At 41.6% G+C, this 15,372-nt stretch overlaps 1 long non-coding RNA gene and 1 pseudogene across 2 annotated transcripts in view; both read left to right on the top strand.

Moving 5' to 3' along the window:
• The window catches only part of LOC146490419 (uncharacterized), a 185,047-nt gene that overhangs the window by 137,538 nt on the left and 32,137 nt on the right, over nucleotides 1-15,372 (top strand). The window lies entirely within an intron of this gene.
• On the top strand, nucleotides 2,473-5,149 carry LOC146490421 (uncharacterized; annotated as a pseudogene). Its single transcript, XR_014872757.1, has 2 exons — nucleotides 2,473-4,118; nucleotides 4,462-5,149. The product of XR_014872757.1 is annotated as an uncharacterized LOC146490421 (transcript).

Below are 15,372 nucleotides of genomic sequence, written 5' to 3' on the forward strand. Positions count from 1 at the left end.
GCGCCGATGCGCCGAAGCATCAGAGTCGGCGAGCTGTCGGCTTTCGGCATGGAACTAGACATATACTAAGCAGACACAACCGAAGAACAAATGCTAAACACAAACAGAAACATGAAACTCTAATAATAAACATCATAATCGTCATCATTAACACAACAAGAGAACAAGAAAACAATCCCTGATGCAAAATTAAACCAATACATAATAAACTCAAAATACTGGGTGGAAACTGACCCAGAACCGTGACAGTTGTGATGTCAAATATCAATCCCAAATTCGCTTCTCTGTTGTGATGTCAAATATCAATGCCACACTCACTTCTCTGTTGTGATGTCAAATATCAATGCCACACTCACTTCTCTGTTGTGATGTCAAATATAAATGCCAGACTCGCTTCTCTGTTGTGATGTCAAATATCAATGCCAGATTCGCTTCTCTGTTGTGATGTCAAATATCAATGCCAGACTCGCTTCTCTGTTGTGATGTCAAATATCAATGCCAGACTCGCTTCTCTGTTGTGATGTCAAATGTCAATGCCAGACTCGCTTCTCTGTTGTGATGTCAAATGTCAATGCCAGACTCGCTTCTCTGTTGTGATGTCAAATGTCAATGCCAGACTCGCTTCTCTGTTGTGATGTCAAACATCAATGCGAAACTCGCTTCTCTGCTGTGATGTAAAATGTCAATGCCAGACTCGCTTCTCTGTTGTGATGTCAAATATCAATGCCAGATTTGACGTCTCTGTTGTGATGTCAAAAATCAATGCCAGACTCGCTTCTCTGTTGTGATGTCAAATATCAATGGGAAACTCGCTTCTCTGTGGTGATGTCAAATACCAATGCCAGACTCGCTTCTCTGTTGTGATGTCAAATATCAATGCGAAACTCGCTTCTCTGCTGTGATGTCAAATATCAATGCCAGACTCGCTTCTCTGTTGTGATGTCAAATATCAATGCCAGATTTGACCTCTCTGTTGTGATGTCAAAAATCAATGCCAGATTCATCTCTCTGTTGTGATGTCAAATATCAATGCCAGACTCGCTTCTCTGTTGTGATGTCAAATATCAATGCCAAAATTCATCTCTCTGTTGTGATGTCAAATATCAATGCCAGATTCGCTTCTCTGTTGTGATGTCAAATATAAGTGCCAGACTCGCTTCTCTGTTGTGATGTCAAATATCAATGCCAGACACGCTTCTCTGTTGTGATGTCAAATGTCAATGCAATATTCAACCCTCTGTTGTGATGTCAAATATAAATGCCAGAGAAGCTTTTTTGTTGTGATGTCAAATGTCAATGCCAAATTCGCTTCTCTGTTGTGATGTCAAATGTCAATGCTAGACTCGCTTCTCTGTTGTGATGTCAAATATTAATGCGAAACTCCCTTCTCTGTTGTGATGTCAAATATCAATGCCAGAATCGCTTCTCTGTTTTGATGTCAAATGTCAATGCCAGACTCGCTTCTCTTTTTTGTGATGTCAAATGTCAATGCCAGATTCGTCTCTCTGTTGTGAGGTCAAATATCTATGCCAAACTCGCTTCTCTGTTGTGATGTCAAATATCAATGTCAGATTCGCTTCTCTGTTGTCATGTCAAATATCAATGCCAGACACGCTTCTCTGTTGTGATGTCAAATATCAATGCCAAATTCATCTCTCTGTTGTGATGTCAAATATAAGTGCCAGACTCGCTTCTCTGTTGTGATGTCAAATATCAATGTCAGATTCGCTTCTCTGTTGTGATGTCAAATATCAATGCCAGACACGCTTCTCTGTTTTGATGTCAAATGTCAATGCCATACTCGCTCCTCTTTTTTGTGATGTCAAATGTCAATGCCAGATTCGTCTCTCTGTTGTGAGGTCAAATATCAATGCCAGATTCGCTTCTCTTTTTTGTGATGTCAAATGTCAATGCCAGATTCGCTTCTCTGTTGTGATGTCAAATATCAATGTCAGATTCGCTTCTCTGTTGTCATGTCAAATATCAATGCCAGACACGCTTCTCTGTTGTGATGTCAAATATAAATGCCAGAGTAACTTTTTTGTTGTGATGTCAAATGTCAATGCCAGATTCGCTTCTCTGTTGTGATGTCAAATATCAATGCCAAATTCGCTTCTCTGTTGTGATGTCAAATGTCAATGCTAGACTCGCTTCTCTGTTGTGATGTCAGATATCAATGCCAGATTCGCTTCTCTTTTTTGTGATGTCAAATGTCAATGCCAGATTCGCTTCTCTGTTGTGATGTCAAATGTCAATGCCAGATTCGCTTTTCTGTTGTGATGTCAAATATCAATGCCAGACTCGCTTCTCTGTTGTGATGTCAAATATCAATGCCAGATTCGCTTCTCTGTTGTGATGTCAAATATCAATGACAGAATCGCTTCTCTGTTTTGTGATGTCAAATGTCAATGCCAGATTCATCTCTCTGCTGTGCAGAGATTGGCAGTAACAAGTACAAGTACAAGGGCAGTACAAGTAACGCGTTACTGTAATTGGATTACTTTTTTCAAGTAACGAGTAAAGTAAGGGATTACTATTGCAAAAACGGTAATTAGTTTACCGTTACTTTCCCGTAGGAACGCTGCGTTACTGCGTTACTAAAACCGTGATCTTTTGCGAGAATTTCTCATGACAATGACGTAAGTGAGTGTGACGGCTGTGGTAGCGCGTGTGTAAATAAACAATAGAAAACATGGAGCGAGAGATAGAGTACGATCGCACAGCATTTAATACTTGGAAATACCGACATTACTTTGAATTTGACTCTTTAAAAAGCGACAAAAACATAAGCGTACGTTGTACACTCTGCATCGGAAGAAAACTTCTTTCTACGTCGAAAAATTCCACTTCCAACCTGAGCAAGCACATAGCACGCTGCCACAAGAATGTTAAATTGACAGAAAACCCCCAGGATCCCCTCACTGAAGTGACCGCTGTGGCTACCACATCTACTTCCACCAGGCAAACCTCAGATGGACCCACTCCTGCTAAACAGGTTAAACTAGACGTAAGAACGACAGGACTTATTAGTGCCGCTGAACTGAAGAAGCTCGTCGCTGCCTATATCGTCGAGGACATGTTGCCGATTTCCACTGTAGACTCTGAATCATTCCGACGCATCGTAGAAAAAATACCAACTAAAAGTGGTGTCAAGCTGCTCCAGAGAAAGTCATTTGTAGGACAGCTTGAGAGAGAATATGACAAAATGAACTAACTTGAAGGCTACACTCGAAGAGGCAGAGTTTGTTTCCACCACTGCCGACATCTGGACGGTAAATAATAAAAGTTTTATGGGTGTAACAGTTCACTGGATTAATTCCACATTACAACGCAACAAGGCCGCCCTAGCATGCAAGAGAATTAGAGGTAGCCATACCTATGATGTAATTGGAGCAGAGATTGAAGAAATCCATTCATCATATGGACTACAAGGCAAAGTTATTGCCACTGTAACGGATAATGCATCCAATTTTGCCAAAGCATTCAGAGTATATCAGCCCTGTCATTTGGAGTCTGAATCTGAAAATGAAGAGGGTGATGACGAGGAACCGACCTTTACTGATGTCATAGAAGCTCTTTCAACTGCATCTGGTGATGCACAGTTTAGCCTCCCTCCACACTACAGATGTGCATCGCACACAATTAACTTGATTTCAACAAGCGATGTTGACAAACATCTAAATTCCTGTGCAGACACCAAGGCTGTATATAGGAGTAGCATTGCAAAATGTTCTGCTCTTTGGACTAAAGCAAGTCGATCAACATTAGCCTCTGAACAGGTGGAGGAAGTCAGCCGGAGGAAACTAATGGTACCAACATCCACAAGATGGAATTTCCTGTATGAGGCCATTTCTAGAATCATCACAATTCCCTTGAATGAACTTAATCCCCTGTGTGTAAAACTGGGAATCAAGTGCCTTAATGAAAGGGAGTACCAGTTCTTGAAAGAGTACTGTACTGTGATGAAGCCCCTGACAGTGGCTCTGGACATTTTACAAGGGGATGAGTGCACCTATGGGGCTTTACTGCCAACACTCACAAGCCTGATGTCAAAGACGCTTGCCCTGAAAGATGACCTCTCTAGAATGACAGCCAGCCTTCCAGATGTCATTGTAAAGGTAAGATTATTATTAATTGCTTTGGGTGGATTTGTTAAATTTATTATACCATTCACAGTGGGTGGATGTTATACTTTGTTTTAAGCAGCGTGTACAATTATTAAAATGATAGAATAAAAGACCAAGTATTCACCCCTTGTTAAATATCAGGGACATTGATCATCATTAATCATGAATATTAATCATAATATCAACAAAAGCCTCAACCAAAATTAAATCTCAGACAGTATTGATAATAGAAAATATAGATGGTTTAGAGCTGTAAAGCCCACAAAATAATGACAATAGGTAATTATATAGTAAAATAATTTTATTCTTAGATGCATCATATTGTATGTTACAGGCCATCAAGACTCGTTTTGATGCTGTTCTGGATAGCCAAGAAGGACTTCTCGCAGCGGCCACTTGTCCCAAGTTTAAACTTCGTTGGCTGAGAGATGAGCATAGGAGAGAGTATGTGAAGGAGCTCCTGATAACAGAGTGTCGTAAAGCTGCTCCTGCAACTGAGAACACTAATGTGTCCCAAATGCCAGCCAGCCCAGGCAAAATGGACTTTTTTTAATTTCAGAATCAGCCCACAGAAAGCTTCTCAGCAGAAAAAGAAGTAACGGACTTTTTAAGGTCAGGCTATGAGCTTGAGATTCTGAATCAGTTCCCAAATCTCAAAAAGATGTACATGAAATACAACAGTCCAACTCCATCCAGTGCACCAGTGGAACGGCTGTTCAGTTTAGGTGGATTGGTGCTTTCCCCAAAAAGGAACAGAATGTCTGATAGAAGGTTTGAGAAGCTTCTGCTGATGCGATATAACCACTGTTTCAGTCCAAAAGAAAATAATAAAACCAAGGTATTTTTCAGGGTTGCCACAAAATGAGACTGGATTAAGAGCCTAAATGTAGCATGCAATAGCATTTTCTGGTTTTGTAATCTCAATATTATGCCTCTCTGCACTTTACCAACTGTTAAAAGATGTTATTGTTAATTTTATTTATTTATTTTTTGCTGTATTTATATGAAAGGATGTGTGTGTGTACACACAAAAATAATTTATGTTACATGCTGGAGTATGCAGAAATACAGTTTAAGTCTTTATTTTCTTAAAATATGGTGTAATGTGCAGAAATATGTTCAAATGTTAAACAAATTTATTAAAGTCAAAGACTGTTCAATTTAATAAAATTTTTGTTTGATGCACTGTTTATAAAGTTAAGATTAAAAGTAATAAACAATTTTTTAAAAAGACACTTTTCCATTTGATTCACTTTTATATGATGGATTATGCAGAAAAAATAGAATTGGCCCAAAAGGTCTATTGCTTTATCACGCATCCAGGTAGTGTATCATGTTTTTTAAAAGTAACTAAGTAACTAAGTAACTAAGTAATTAATTACTTTTGAAAATGGGTAATCAGTAAGGTAATGGGATTACTTTTTTGAGAAGTAATCAGTAATCAGTAACTAATTACTTTTTTCAAGTAACTTGACCAACACTGCTGCTTTGATGACAAATATCAATGCCAGACTCGCTTCTCTGCTGTGATTCAAACTTTTTCAGAAACTTTTCTTTGTCCTGCTCTGCCACCTGACCTACAGCCACCCACTGTAGTTGGTTAGAAGAATTGTAAAGTGCACACATAAGAAGCCATACTGGGAAATTGTCTTCTCTGCGTTTTCCAAAGAAGACAGTCCCAAAGCCTCCTTCACCCAGCTTATCCTGCTCTTCGAATTTTTCTTCAAAGTCCTCTACAGAGAGACAAAACAAATTGAATTTAACAGGTAAAGGAGACTTTACTCACCTAGATATTTACGCACAGCCACAGCACGTGGTGTGGTAAAGGTCGGCCAAGATTTTGACCACATGTCAGAAACTGGATCAAAATTGGACTAAACTCACTTGAACTCTGACTTTGTCTGCACTTAGAACTATCACAAGACATTAAAACAAAACATCGGGCATTGATGACATCACAGGAATCTAACATTCTAATCTATGCAAACTGTCTCCATGGCTACATAATATCAAATTAAATCATAGCAAAGGAGTAAAAAGCAGGATCAGTCTTAGGGTGTATGTTACATGTTTGCCAGTTTGGATGAGTGAGTGCAATACTTCATCGGCCTGTGTTGTAGCAACCTGTTGAACCTGCTGAGAAACTTTTCTTTGTCCACTCTGCCCCAAACTTCACATGCTCCACGAAAGTCGAGGCCTAGAGACCTCTGCATAGTTATTAGCATTAGGTTATCAGTATCATCTGATATATATGACATTTACAGTACAGTACTCACACATGACATAGGAGGAATAAATATGAACTTTTTGACATAAATTTGATCATATGAAATTGGATATTTTTAAAAATATGAAACTTTTTCCTTCCGTCATACTTCAGAAATATAATATATTAAGTTTTGAACATTTTAAAACATTTAAGTTTGCTCGTTGTATTTACAAGATCCTACATGGACGTGCTCCACAATCATTGGTCAGTCATGTTAAAATCCATTATCAGTGGAAAACAAACCTGATCCTCTACTAGAGGCGATTGTGCAATACCTTTTAGACATAACACTCAGAAAACAGTTATTATTAGTTAAAGTCAGTGAGATTTGGAGTGATACGTGACACATGACGGAATAAGACACGGAGACTTAGCATGACAAAAAGACGAGGAACACGTACACTGTAAATACATACAGAGGGAAAAGAGGACTAGAGATGAGACATGGACATAACTAAGCACAAACAGAACATGATGGCTGGGGGAAAACACGTGACAGAAGGAATGGGTCATAAGGGCAAAACATGTAAACGAGAGGAGGAGACGGGAGAAAAAGACATTACTGAAATACATGAAGGGCCAGGGCTGGGGCAGCCAACCAGTCACAGACAAACAGCCACATTTTTTACTGTGTCACCGCAAAGAGCCACATCATACACCTGGGCACACATGAACATCACCCATCCCTTCCTCTGTCCTGCGTTCAGTTTGGGGTATCAAACTCAGGACCCTAACCCCATCAGGCCGGGGTCTTTGTGTGGAGTCTGCATGTTCTCTCCAGCTTCCTCCCACAGTCTAAAGACATGCAGTCAGTGGGGGTCTTCTCGCCCCGTTCACATTCACACAGAGATGCATTGAAGATCACCTTGTGGTTAGTGCCTTCTATTCGATGTACAGACTGAATAATAACACCTTCTAATTAGTTCTGTCTCCTATTGGTGCTCTTCTACGAGTAATCAGTGCTTGATGGCTTACTAAGCTTAACGTTTTTCACAACATTGATAACAAACACACACAAAACAACAACAACATATATTATCTAAAAAAAACTTGATTGGACCACATTTTGATGTTCATCCTACATGTTTATTGAGATTGTCTAATGTCAACTAACACAGCCAATCCCTCAACTTGTTATTCACATTGTCTTCATATTAAATCATTTTTTGCTTTTTAAAGAACTTATTTTACCATTGCACTCAACAACAAACAAATCCTCTCTAACAAAAAAAGTTCAAGGGCCAAATTGCATTATATTTCTTCACGTCAATATACAAGTAGGGGTGATGTGGGACGCAGCGAGTTTGAGACCCCTGGTCTAAAACAAGTAATTGCTGATTTCTTTTAAAAATCTTCTTATTAACATAACCTTCTCCTTCATTATGTTACACTTATTATGAACAGTGCTGTTCTGTAATATAGTCACAATTATTTATGGGAGCTATAAAAATGATGTAAACACATTTTCTTATTGTCAGAGACTCGATGACCATGATTGAAAGTAAAACGAGGAAATGACATACTCTGAGGCTACCTTCCTAGCACTGCACAGGTTTCATATGTTCGTTGAAAGGGGCTTATGCAGTGGCGGTCCTTGCCTGTTCGCCCTGGGCGAACACTCCCTCTGCTCCCCCCCCCCCCCCCCCCCCCACACACACACACACACAGACAAAACATATTAAGGATTGTACATTAACATAAAACTGTTGTACACACACACACATATGAAGAGAGAGAGAGTATGCATTGTATGCAAACGGCTACCAGACAGCCATCGTAATTCGTCATACAATGAGAAGAGGACAAGTCAACAACTGACAATGACTAATTAATATTAAAATCTGTAACATAATGTATTATTTGGAGTTTGGTCTGTTACTGTTACTATTTTTACCATTTCTTCTTGGAGCAACTGTAACCCACATCATTTCCTTAGGGATTAATAAAGTATTCTGACTCTGATTGGTTCAGGATGACCTGCCATTATCCAATCACACATCTGCTTACCTGCATCGTTTGCTCGTTTCTCCTCCTCTTCTTTTCTCTTTTTTCTAAACTGAGGACCTGATGTCTTTGAACTTTTCTTGTCCATCTTCCATTGGTTTTAATTTTGCACTCCAGTATGAACAACCATCCCTCAACCCAAGGATCACCACAACATGATCTAACACACCTACACCTTAGTTCACAGATTCACTTTGTGGGTGCATTTCTGAGATTTCACACAACCCAGGATTCAAATCATGAATACATAATGGGCTTGGATTTACAACATTATAAATGAAATGCGCTCTATTTGGAAGCAGCCGGCCCCCCTCCTCTTTCGACGGGTTGTGTGTGAGACTTTAAATCATCAAACTGTAAATTTTAAATTGTTATTGATCCCTTTACCCCGAGTCCTAAAGTGTATATTTATTTTCTTACTCTTCTTATATATATTGTTTGTTTACTTGCACTGCTGTAACTGGAGCCTCGTTGTCTCGTCTCTCTATATACTGGACTGTATGTAGCGGAGATGACAATAAAGTTTACTTTGACTTCGGCAGCAAGCAGGCGCACTGAAGGCTCGCGCTCACTTTTCGTGTATAGAATTTCGAAAAAACATTGGTGCAAATTATAAGTCTGTATTATAATGTCTGGTGTTTTCGTGTTTGTTGGTTTGTTTTTATTTTGTTTTACTTTGCGAGTTGGTTATTAGATGCTGCTCCAGCCGGTCAGAGAATCCCCCGCCGCCCCACCCACTGGTCTCTGCGCCGCAAGCAGCAGGCGCACCTCATAAACGAAGGGCGCCCTTACTCCCAGGAAATGGGCGATAGAAAACTGATCAGTGCCTATGCCATTCCCAATATGCGCTGGCTGACGTCGGGGCAGCACGAGTACGAGCAGGAACTCATCCCCGACCCAGAGTGGGCACTCCACCCTTTTCCGGCTGAGAACCATGGCCTCAGATTTGGAGGTGCTGATCCTCATTCCCGCTGCTTCACACTCGGCTGCGAACCGCTCCAGTGCGAGCTGGAGGCCCTCACCCGATGAAGCCAACAGAACCACATCATCCGCAAAGATCAGAGATGAGATCCTGAGGCCACCAAAGCGAAAGCCCTCCGCCACTTGGCTGCGCCTAGAAATCCTGTCCATAAAAATTATGAACAGAACCGGTGACAAAGGGCAGCCCTGGCGGAGCCCATCACCCACCGGGAACGAGTCCGACTGGATGTGATCTGATTTGTTAAACACCATTTCTCTCTTTCTCTCTGTCTCTCTCACACACACACACACAACAAAAGAGAGGGAGAGATTCATAACCTCACAGTTTTTAAGCGTGCTGCTGAGGGATTCAAACAAGAGAATTACAAAGCAGCAAAGCTGACAGTCTCTTTACAATCGTAAGACTAACCTACATTCAAAAGACTATTCAAGAAAGTATAGCTTTAATTTATGCATTTTCTTAAGTTGGTTTGTTTTTTTGTTTTTTTTGTCCATGGTGTTGACAAAATTGTGTATAGCACAGTTTTGGCGGTGTGTGTGTGTGTGTGTGTGTGTGTGTGTGTGCGTGAGTATGCAAATTAGTTTAAGAGACAAAGAGAAAGAAAGTGGAAGACACACAGACTTGAAGGTGAAACTGTAGGTGTGAAACTCAGCAGGCACTAGTATATTGAAATTGAGATGAATTGTTCGGAGACTCTAAAATAAATATTTGTCTGCAGCTGCATCAAAAAAAGCTGAAACATGTCAAAAGAGAGAGAAGGGAATTATAGTTTGAAACCACTCAGCAAGTAAAAAAAGACAATCCAAGATTGAATTAAAACACAGTTTGGTTCATAATAAATCCTATCAGGTATACAACAGTATCAGTGAACAATATATCAGCTTTCACGTTAAGATAACTACAAAAATCATAAAATCCTATTACAGTTTATGTTATATAATTTATTACGTAAATCTGAAATTTACCACTAACACTCATGACTTAATCATAACATAATTATTCTAACTTTCACTGACTTACACTAAAGTAAGTGCTCATTTTTCAGGTTAAGGTCCTTTTCTCAGTAGTCATGAAAATATCATTATAGAGTTAAGTCATTATTTTTTAACCCAAGTTAAATGCTATAAGTGAGGAATTTAACTGATGAATGACATATGGGAAACCATAGTTTGCTATCACAGACAAATATGACTTATATATGTTCTGTATTAAGGACATTTTAAAAACTTTTGGCTGAAAGTTCTTATTTCTAATTTTTTTCATGCCATTTCTAAATATCACTTTAGCCCTAGTTCTATCAAGTAAATCTAACTCCCGAATGTCTGATGACCTGAGTTAAGGTGTGACAATGGTTCTTTGTTAATCATGGTTTGGTCGTTGGCCGACCATTAAGTAGACCATTGAAATTTGGTGTAAAAGAAGGCGGAGTTGGGTGGAAGAGGCAGCACCCAGCAGTTAAGAGTACCCTATAAGTATATCACCACATCCACTGCAAAAGGAAAACCAAATGGCAGATGCTACAAACCATGGTCAACTTCATCGGTAGGTAAGCATGTTCTTTACATATCTGTTATTGACCCATTGGTTTTATGTTCTATGATTGTTATTACCACATTGTCTTATTTTGTTCTATTTATAATTATCCTTTGATGGAAGTAATCCAAAGTATACTTATTATAAGAACAGTAACTTTGGGGTTTTTTTGTGTTTTAATGAAGAAAGTACTTCTGTTAAGGTACTTGATCATGTTAGGTGTCTATTTATAGTTCTATCAGGGTCACATGATGATATAAACTTCTGAATTGGTCACCAAGATCACAGCAACATCAGCACTTAAGTGAATTCTGAAAGCATCAAGTGCTAATTGTTGTTGTAATGCTGTTGTCCACAACAAACCATGAACTGACTGAAAACAGTAGGATTAGGTTGATTTCTGAAAGAGTAAGTGTGTATGTAAATGATTTGCTAAACTATATTCCTAGCCCATAATGTTGAATTGTGACTCGAGATACAATTAAGCTTTATTTATTTATTTATTTAAAGAAAAGGTTGATTTGTCTGTGAAGGTTCTCAGTCATCCAGGTCATCGTAGTCAAAGGAGCTTGCAAAGAAAAGCGTCTGGACTTGTTTAAGTTACTTGAAGACGTTTCACCTCTCATCCGAGAGGCTTCTTCAGTTCTAAGGTCAAATGGTGGAGAGTCCCAGATATAACCCTAGTGGGAGTGTCCCCCCACAGAGGGACAAAAGGACCCCCTGATGATCCTCTAATCGCCTGAGCCAAGGTGTGGAACTGGGTGTGGGTCCCAATCAGCCAGAGTTTCAGGTGATTTCATTGTGAAACCTGGCCCCACCTTATCATGCGAATTCCTGAGGTCAGATGGCCCAGGGTGTGAGTGGGCGTTAAGGCGTCTGGGAAGGGATCTCAAAACTGGATTATAGATGGCAGAGAGTTGGTGTCGTAAACCACCGCCTCTGTTCAAAGATGGTCGCTCACAGTGGACATAGATGGCTTCTTTCTTTTTTTTTTTTTTTTTTTTTTTTTTTTTCCGCCTGTCCCATTTGGTTCTTTAGCCGTCAGAATTGTTGTCTGAAGACCAACAAGGATACCCAATGGATTTATTTTGCCAAATGGATCATCATGGCATTGCCGTATTGGTCCATTTGATCGACCTTTGTTTTTATTATTTATTTTATTTTCAGTTGTTACAGACGGGACAGACATGAGTGAGGGATAGGAAAGGGAGAAAGAAAGAGGAAGGAAAAGAAAAACAGAAGGGGAGAGGGACAGTGAGAAAGGGGGGAAGAAAAAATATCTCCGGGATCACCTGTTGAGAGAAAAAGAATAGAAAACAAGCAAAAAAAAAAAACAAAACAATGCAACATACTATACACAACACCATCGCATTAATCTAGCTAAGTGAAAACAGCAGTAAATACTAAATATTGAATGTTGTTGTGCAGCACGCAGGACAGACAGCGCACAATGTGCTTTGAAGTAGCAGCCAAGAAAGGTGTGATTTAAGTCTACGAATAGTGAACACCCATGTGCACACCTGTGTGGATCGGCGCGCTTGTATTCAAATGGTTTCCCCATGTAATGGTCTGCTAGAGGATGTAGAGAGCCATAGCCCCGTCCCCCAGGGCATGAAGCAGGCATGGAGGATATCCAGGCGCCAGACATCCAGAGGCCCCAGAGTGCAAGAGCCCAAGGAGGACCACCGGAGGGGCATCCGTGCCACCTTCATGGGAAGGGCTGAGGATCCCCAGATGAGGGGTCACCCAGTAGCCACCGGGCAGAAGCTAGAGGGGGCTGCACCGGCGTGCCCGCCGGCTCTGCCGGCAGCCAGCTGTGCCAGAGTGAACCGAGCCGCAGGCACAGAGGCCGGAGGCCCGAGGGCCCCCCGCGCCCCAGAAGAGGCCTGACCGAGCAGCAGGCGCCAGGCCCCGCCAAGTAGTCACCGGGAGTGAGCTGGTACATACCTGAGCGCCCAGCCCCGGACACCAAGAACCACCAACGCACCGACCCCTGAGGGCATCAGTCACCGGCAGGGAGTGTGGTGAGGGGAGATAGGCCTCCACACTTTGGATAGATGGCTTCTTTCACTCCTCTTTCAAACCATCTGTCCTCTCTGTCCAAAATGTGAACATTGGCATCCTCGAAAGAGTGTCCTTTATCCTTAAGATGCAGATGGACAGCTGAATCTTGTCCTGTGGAGGTCGCTCTTCTGTGTTGTGCCATGCGCTTGTGAAGTGGCTGTTTGGTCTCTCCAATGTAGAGGTCTGGGCATTCCTCGCTGCACTGTACGGCATACACCACATTGTTAAGTCTGTGTTTTGGCGTTTTGTCTTTCGGGTGAACCAGTTTTTGTCTGAGTGTGTTGCTGGGTCTGAAGTACACAGGGATGTCATGCTTGGAGAAAACCCTCCTGAGTTTCTCTGATACACCGGCTACATAGGGGATGACAATGTTGTTGCGCCTGTCCTTCTTATCCTCCCTCGCTGGTGTCTGATCTTCTTTTCTGTGCCTCTTTGCTGACTTTAAAAACGCCCATTTAGGATAGCCGCACGTTTTGAGTGCTTCCTTTACATGTGTGTGTTCCTTCTTTTTCCCTTCAGGCTTAGAGGGAACATGTTCTGCCCGGTGGTGTAGGGTCCTAATTACTCCAAGTTTGTGTTCCAGAGGGTGATGGGAGTCAAACAGGAGGTACTGGTCCGTGTGTGTGGGCTTCCGGTAAACTTCGATGTTGAGGTTGCCATTCTCTTCAATGTGCACAGCGCAGTCCAGGAAAGGCAAACAGTCATCCTTCGTGTCTTCCCTGGTGAACTTGATGTTTTTATCCACAGCGTTGATGTGCGCAGTGAAGGATTCCACTTCTTGTGTCTTGATTTTGACCCAGGTGTCGTCTACATATCTGTACCAGTGGCTGGGTACTCTTCCTTTGAAAGAGCCAAGAGCCTTCCTTTCCACTTCCTCCATGTAAAGGTTGGCTACAATAGGTGACACGGGGGAGCCCATAGCACAGCCATGTTTTTGTCTGTAATAGCCTTCGTTGTATTTGAAATATGTAGTGGTGAGGCAGAGGTCTAACAGTGTGCAAATCTGATCGGGTGTGAAGTTGGTCCTGTCCTCCAAGGAGCTGTCTTCTTGTAGTCGTTTTCTGACAGTCTCCACTGCCTCCGTGGTGGGTATGCAAGTGAAGAGAGAGACTACATCAAAGGACACTATGGTTTCATCTGGATCCAGGGTAAGTTTCTGGACCTTGTCAGTGAAGTCGGTGGAGTTCTTGATGTGGTGTGGGGTGTTCCCCACGAGAGGAGCAAGGATGGTAGCAAGGTGTTTTGCAATGTTATAAGTGGCTGAGTTTATGCTACTGACTATGGGTCTGAGTGGGACAGCTTCCTTGTGGATTTTTGGAAGTCCGTAAATGCAGGGTATGGCATCCCCTGGGTAAAGGCGGTGATAAGTAAGGCGGTCAATGATTTTGTCCTTTTCCAAGTCTTGAAGGCAAGCTATAACTTTCTTTTTGTAGCTGCTTGTGGGGTCTCGCTTTAAGGCTTCGTAGGTATTGTTGTCACTGAGGAGAGTAGTGATCTTTGTATGGTAATCTGTAGTGTTTAGGACCACGGTGCATCTTCCCTTATCCGCTGGTAAAACAGTGATGTTGTGGTCTTTGCTCAGGGAAGAGACGGCCTTCTTTTCCTGTATTGTGAGGTTGGACGGAGGGACTTTGGCACTGGAGAGGGTGGCTGAGACTTTCATCCTGATTTGCTCTGCTTCTGTCTGTGATAATTTATTAATCCGAATGGCAGATTCTGTGGCTGTGATGAGGTCCACTATGGGCAACTGTTGTGGAGAAATGGCAAAATTGAGACCTTTGGCTAATACTCTCTTTTCAGGTTCAGTGAGATTCCTGTCTGAAAAGTTCTTAACTCATTTCTCCTGACTGTCTTCAGGTGTGTTTTCTTCTATGGGTTGTGTAGGTTCAGATTCAGAATGAGGAGTGTGTGTTTTTGAATGCAAGGTGTGAAATTTCCTGCGTTGTCTTTCTTTTCCTTTCGAGTGTTGGGCCCGCTGAGCCTTGTCCACAAACTTGTAAACCTCTTCTAAGATTGGAGAGGGTAGAAGTGTTTCCAGTTCCTGCAGAGTCTGGCTGATCTTGATTTGGAGGGCATCTATAGTGAAATGGACCTGTCTTATCCTTTCACTTAAAAGGTGATTTTGCACTCTCTGTAGAATCAAGTCTGCTCTGTATCCCCTGACAGTGGATCCAAGGCGCAGGCTCTTGGGAACAACTCTGGTTTGTCTGCATCTTAGGTTGAAACGGAGATGGTTCCTATAATCCGCTAGTTTCCTTGATTCCCTTTCATACACCAACTCTCTGCCATCTATAATCCAGTTTTGAGATCCCTTCCCAGACGCCTTAACGCCCACTCACACCCTGGGCCATCTGACCTCAGGAATTCGCATGATAAGGTGGGGCCAGGTTTCA

The sequence above is a fragment of the Neolamprologus multifasciatus genome, unplaced genomic scaffold, assembly GCF_963576455.1.
Source record: "Neolamprologus multifasciatus unplaced genomic scaffold, fNeoMul1.2 chr13_unloc_2, whole genome shotgun sequence".
Taxonomy (NCBI): Eukaryota; Metazoa; Chordata; class Actinopteri; order Cichliformes; family Cichlidae; genus Neolamprologus; species Neolamprologus multifasciatus.